A 6,963-nucleotide genomic window follows, 5' to 3' on the forward strand; every position below is an offset into this window, starting at 1 on the left:
ATTCACGCGGACGTACGACGGTCACAAAGGTCCTTTCTCCACCGGCGGTGAGAACTCTCGTCGGAGAAGACAAAGGTAAAAAAAAAAAACCGTGTAAAAGGTTAAAAACGAAAGTAATAAAATAAAAACAGTGTAAAAGGTTAAAACCTAAACTAAGGGTATATTTGTCTTCATACGATTTTTCTCTCACCTCACACCCCTTTTTTATAATTTCCAAATTACTACCCTTTACTGAATTTCGAATAAACTTCGCATTTTTTTCATCATTTGCCCTAAAATTTAAAAAGAAAAATAAACACTACAAAGAGTTCCCCTTCATTTGCGATACCCTTTGAGATTATTTTACCATCACACACATTGAAGATTATTATCTCAAGGTAAAATTGAGTCTAAAATTTTCTTCTTCTATAAATAAATTATTTGTAGTCGTATTTTTTAACTCTCTGAGTGTTGATGGGGCTAGAATTTACACCTTCGATGTTTTGATATGTACAACCCTGTCTCTTTATTTAAAACTTTTCTCCCTGAGTCCTAAAATTCTAAATTACTTCCAATAGTGAAAAGGGTTAAGAATAAAGAAGAGATACGGCGTATGAGGAATTCAACAAGAAATCTTCAACAACACTTTACTAAATTAATACCATACAGTTAAAGCCTTGGTTCGATTGATAGATCTACATTTTGTAATCCTTGGGCACAAGAACGGCTGATGGATGCACCATGATCAATTAAAGCCTTGGTTTGAAGGCGTGGCTTGCAATCGATAGAATCAGTCAAACATTGGTTTTGAAGAACAAGAAATCTATAGAGAATCCTTAATCAGTAGATTAATACATTTAATAATGATTAAGCCATCGAAGTATGCAAAAAGAAAATTTTGCTTTTAAAAAGAAATAGGAGAGAAATATTTTGCAGTCCTTATGAACCATATTCATCTTGTGCATAAAGAAAGCAAAAGTACTATATGAACCCACTATAATCAGCCTACTAATTTGAATATCTGATTAACCAATTATCCAAACCTAATAATAACCTACTGTCCATAGCAACTGTATAAACAAAATCAAGGACAGGCAGATAAAGTAAGACAGAGAGCTTTAGCATTTTTGTTAACCATAACCTACTATACATAGCAACGGCATGAACAGAATCAAGGACAACCAGATAAGTAAGACAGAGAGCTTGAGTATTTTTCTTTTAAAAAAAAACGGCTCCTATGGTTTATGATTTGTCTTTATGACTATAGTGAATTTTTTTGGGCTCTCAAGCAATGAATATCACCTTGAACACCATATCATATATTACTAAAAAACCAACCAGAAAATGAAACAAAGAACCTTACTTTCCATGTAAGCACATGAAAAAAGCCCATAAAACCCTCCCTGGAAACCCAATTGAGCTCTATCGTCACCATCCAAAGTCCATGACGTTCACCAATGGATCCCAAGGGAATCCACATAAAGGATCAGTTGCAATTTTGAATGCTTGTACAAATGGATCTATTTATGATTTGATAGAGTACTTGAATAAGTGGAGACATTTTTATGTTGGCTGCCTTAATTTTTTTTTTTTTTTTTTTTTGTATTTTGGTAAGAACTTTGTCCCAAGATCTGTCCATTCTTTTGCTTTTGAGCCGTACCCTAAAACCTTCAATAAAAATACAACAACCTGGGGGTGCTTTATTAAACAATGAAATGGAAAGAAATAGGATGTTTGTAACATATTTTTTTATACAGTTTCAAGTATTCCGCACTTGTGTTATTTCTTTCTAATTCCGACCAGGGCAAGTAGGGGTGGCAATGGTTCGGTTTCGGTTCGTTTCGACCCCCAAACCCAACCGAACCAAAATTTGTATCGGTTTGGCTTTACCAAACTAAAACCGAACTGAAACCAAATTTTCGGTTCGGTTTCGGTTTGGTTCCGTCAATTTTGCCACCCCTTACTCATAATAATTGGAAATATTCAGTTTCGGTTCGGTTTGATCTCCAAACCGAACCGAACCGAACCGAAATTTGAATCGGTTTGTTTTAACCAAACTGAAACCGAATTTTCAGTTTGGTTTCGGCTCGGTTCCAGTTCGGTTCGGCCAATTTTGCCACCCCTAAGGGCAAGTTTCAATTACGTCAAAAAATATTGAGGAAAGTTTCAACACTTCTATAAAAATACCTAGGTACGCTGTCACAGCTAGGGCTGCAACTCGAGCCGGGTTTTACCCGACCCGCATCGACCCGACCTGAAAATAGCCTGGGTTGGGTTCAGGTTTCATGGGTTTCAGGTCGAGCCGGGTTGAGCATTCAAAAGCCCGCATGAATCTCGAGTCGAGCCGGGTTTGAAGGGGCCCGACCCGACCCGACCCGAGTTACATAAGTTATAGTATGTACATTTTTTTCTATTGTTAGTTAAAAGTTAAAAGTGAAAACCCACGCACCCACTGTTATTGTATGTGAGTGTAATTTCTGCTTCTATGAGTTGAGTTGATTCAAGTGTTTGATTCAGCATTGTTTGATTATAATTACAACATTGTTTGATTCAAGTGTGATGTGAGTGTAATTACATCATTGTTTGATTCAAGTGTAATGTGAGTGTAATTTCTACTTCTATGAGTTGAGTTGCCTTGCCAAACAAGAATTTTCCTTAAAAAATTGCGTCAACATGAAAAAACCCGACCTGACCCGACCCAAGATTTATCATGGGTAGGGCCGGGTTTGGGAATCGTGGGTTTTCCGAAAAAAAACCCGACCCGAGATATTTCTCGGGTAGGGTTGGGTTCTCCAAAACCCGACCCGCCCGACCCGAGTTGCAGCCCTAGTCACAGCCCCCCTAAAATCAATATCATGACATTGAACACGATTTCATTTTATAATATACATAAGAAGCCAAACAAGAAGATCCTCTTTTTTAATATACATAAGAAGTGAATGAAGAAAATCTATTTTTTTAATATACATAAGAAGACACACAAGCCAAACTACAAATTTTAATACATAGAGTTGCTAGAAACAGGTCACTTTATTATTTCGTAAATCTGATGGCATGAAGTAGATCCTATACATAAGAAGTGAAACAAGAAAATCCATTTTTTTTAATATACATAAGAAGACACACAAGCCAAACTACAAATTTTACTACATAGAGTTGCTAGAAACAGGTCTCTCTATTATTACCTAAATCTGATGACATGAAGTAGATCCATTTTTTAATATACATAATAAACCAAGCTACAAATTTTACAACATAGAGCTGCTAAAAACAGGTCATTCTCTTACTTCCTAAATCTGAGAATAAGTCTAAAAATTAATGAGAAAGGGCTTATTATATCATAACAAACAGCAGGAAACATTAAAGAAACAAATTTGATATCTGCATTGCGAATGACTTAAAATTACCAAAGTGAAAAATCAAATCTTTTTATTCAACAAATATCTAATCCATAGAAGTTGAATGATAATAATGTCTCGAGCATTTCTTATTTTGGTCTTATGGGGACTCTTGCATCACGTATCACCAAATGTTTCTGCACAAAGGAGGACCGATCCTTTCGTCAAAGTGAGTCAGGAGGCTGATCTTCCCCCCCTAAGAAGTTCAATCACATTGCAAACCGAATTGAGTTCTTAACAATTAAGCATTTGCTGAACACTTCAAAGAGATCTTGCGTAGGTATAATATTGATAAGTTTAAGAAACTGAAGCTAAAGATAATAGAAGCTGTATATCATATGCTGGGTTATGACATTCTAGAAAATAAACTTCAAAAAACCTTCACGAATTATTCAAACTATTTGAACTAATGTTTGGGTCCCCAAATAAAAATTGACAGAAATCACATTTCTGATGAAAAATTTTTTGTTGGGAAAAACTTCCTTCCCACAATTACGAGGGAAATGATATGATTATGATTAATTGAGGGGGATTATGGGTGATTTTAAGTCCAATAAAAAAAATGACTCAAAATCGATTCTCATAGTCAAAGTTTGTAGCAGAAAACTATTTCTAAAAATTACTACATTTTTCAAACAATAGTATCTACAAAGATTTCTAAAACTTCATAAAAATTCATACATGTTATCTTGAAGATTCCATAAGAAGCTTTTAAATATGAAATGTTGGTGTCATTAAATGGGTAGTTATTGACCCTACATACTGAACATGATTGCACCTTAATATCTGAGGATTCAAACAATTCATATGTTTTTTCTTTTCGTTTTCAATACTTCCTTTAATCATCTCAAATCATACTGAAATTTTTTTTTGAATCTATCTGGATTGCAAGAAAATCTGTTTCTCACTCTATTTTACACTATTTGAACTAATGTTTGGGTCTCCAAATAAAGAAATTGACTGAAATCACATTTTTGATGGAAATTTTTTGTGGAGGAAAGTTTCCTTTCCACAATTACGAGGGAAATGATGTGATTATGGTTAATTTAGAGGGATTATGCTCTATTTTAGGTCCATAATGAGTTTTCAACTCAAGATCGATTCTCACAATCAAAGTTTGGAGCGGAAAAATATTTCTAAAAGTTACTATCTTTTTTACACATTGAAAAGTATAACCTGTACCAACCCTATCAACTTTTATGTAGAGGAACCTCCAATTTATGATAATATCATTCAAAATGAACCATAATCATATAAGTAGCACATAAAATGAATTGAAATAACAGGGAAGAGGTGAATCATGAAAATTTCATATTACCTTTATTGAAATATTTAGGCCCTGTTTGAATTTTGGTAATTTTATGGGAAAAATTGGGAAGCAAATATAATTGTAAATGTTACTATTTTTTTTTACATATCAAAAAGAATTTTTCCCTAGAAAAAGTTTTCGGTCAAAAATATTTTTCTTGCAATCCAAAGAAGGCCTTAAGGAGTAAATTGAGTATTTTTAGGCTCTTTTGGGTTGCAGGAATTTATGGAGAAGTTTGGAAAAGAAAAATATTTATCGAAGTTAACCTTCTTTTTTTTTTTGACAAATGCTAAACATACAACAATGCAGGAAGACAAAGGAGGAGACATAGATAATAGGAGAGAGAGAGAGAGAGAGAGAGAGAGAGAGAGAGAGAGAGAGAGAGAGAGAGAGAGAGAGAGATAGAGAATAAAGGAAGCAGGAGGGGTGAAAAAAAAATCATACCTTTTGGTCTTGTTTAAAAAGCAGAAGTGTTTTCCCCCAAATCCTTGTGATTGTGGAAACCCAAGATAAAGAAAAGAAAGTAAGAAAGAAGCAGATGTTACTTTTAAACCCTAGGTGAAGAAATTGAATGAAGCATGAAAGAGAAGAAAACATCAAAAAATATTGAAACCCTAGGTATGGGAAAAAAAGGAAGAAGCAAAGAATTGATGCCCAGAAAACAGAAATCAAAAGACTCATATTCATAATCAATATACGTAATGCTCAGGTTGTTGAATTTGCACATCTTTTATGAAAAAATTTAGCATGAATTGTACCTGTCCTTTCTCTTCGCTGTTTCCTAGGGATAAAATGATAGAGACGAAAACAGAAGCCGCAGAGTCTTGTGGAAATAGAGAAGGCGATAAATGTGCGTGGAAAGGTGGGATAGGCGTTCAAAAGAGGGCAAGTTTTGGACGGATTTTCGAGCGTAAAAAATTGTAAGGAGAGGGGAAACACAGAAGGAATTAATGCAAAACGAAGGAAGACATTAACCCATGATTTTGGATGGATATGCAAGAGTACAGTAGAGGCAGAAATGACGAAATTGGTCTTTAAAGAGAGAATGTAATTGGAATGCTCAGCAAAAGATGTACCGGACGCAAAAGGAATTAACGGAAAAGTGAGGAAGACAATAACCCATGATTCACACTTTATATATAGTATAAGGATTAGAGAAAGGGAAGTGATATTTACGCCCCTTTTGATCACCAGGGACACCCAACGTCAGTGTATCAAAGGCAAAAAGAGAGATGATGTACTTTATGTCAAAAAAATCCAGTGGCTTTGATTGCAAAGTACACTGGCAAATGGGTGTCCCTGGTGATGAAAGGGGCGTAAATATCATTTTCCTTAAAGAAAACGTGTTAGACAATCAAACTTTCTGTCAACACAATATAATATATATTATCTTTGAGAAGAAGGGATTTTAACCCCACACACCTTCACTTGTAACAAAGGGTTGGCCGAGTCATCTCACTGAGTTGACTCGGTTGTTGAACGAGTCGGCTAACCTAGTCCACTCGGTCACAGTCGGGTTATCCTAAGATTACAGTTATATTTGAACCAAACACAAGATAATAAGTATTCCATGACCAATACATCTCTGTCATTGGAATCACCTTCATTTATTTTAGAAACACATTCATTTATACGGTGGATTAGGGATGGAAGTTTGGCCCTGTCAGCCCTGAGCCCGAACAGGGTCAGGGCTGGATTTTCCAACCCTGAGCTCGGGTCAGGGTTCATTTTTTTAGACCTTGACTCAGGTCGGGTCGGGTTCTGGGTTAATGCCTCGGGTACCCTGACTCGGCCCGACCCTAAGTTTTCTATTATAGAATTGAACCATCCGTGCATGTTTCTTTTGCTAATGTTTTCGATTATCTTGGATTGATGTTTCTTTAGATTATTATTATTAATTGTCTTTGTTGCCCGTCGTGTTGTTGAATTCATATTGTCTTATTTTGTTCTATATGATAGGTGGTTGCTTTATTTTTGGCACTCTTAACAGGCATTTGCACTAGGGTCAATTAGGGTCGGCCCTGCCCAATCAGGGCCAATCAGGGCAGGCCAAGGCCAGCACCGAGCCTTGTAGGGCGAGCACTGGGTTGAGGTTTTTCGGCCCTGACTCAGGGTCAGGGCGGGTCAGGGCCGAGATAATGGGATCCAGGGTTGGGCTAGGGTTTTGAAAAACCCCACCTTGTTGCAGCCCTACGGTGGATGATTCGTCGAGAAACAATTTGTAAATCATTGTTACATTAGTGGAATAATTTGGAATAAGAAAATTATACCTATTCT

The 6,963-nt window shown here is 35.9% G+C and overlaps 1 long non-coding RNA gene across 2 annotated transcripts; it reads right to left on the reverse strand.

The window, feature by feature from the left end:
- Positions 1-3,339: 3,339 nt before the first annotated feature.
- Positions 3,340-5,799, reverse strand: LOC143878568 (uncharacterized). Of its 2 annotated transcripts, none has more exons than XR_013251018.1 (2): positions 5,445-5,799; positions 3,340-3,573 (listed from the first exon to the last, which is right to left on the reverse strand). It is a non-coding gene; the product is annotated as an uncharacterized LOC143878568 (long non-coding RNA). The 2 variants fall into 2 exon arrangements; XR_013251019.1 differs by lacking the exon at positions 5,445-5,799 and adding an exon at positions 5,131-5,187.
- Between the last annotated feature and the right edge of the window lie 1,164 nt (positions 5,800-6,963).

This window comes from Tasmannia lanceolata, unplaced genomic scaffold, assembly GCF_043159265.1.
Source record: "Tasmannia lanceolata isolate RefF3 unplaced genomic scaffold, GAP_Taslan_0.1 ptg000006l, whole genome shotgun sequence".
NCBI classification, from domain to species: Eukaryota; Viridiplantae; Streptophyta; class Magnoliopsida; order Canellales; family Winteraceae; genus Tasmannia; species Tasmannia lanceolata.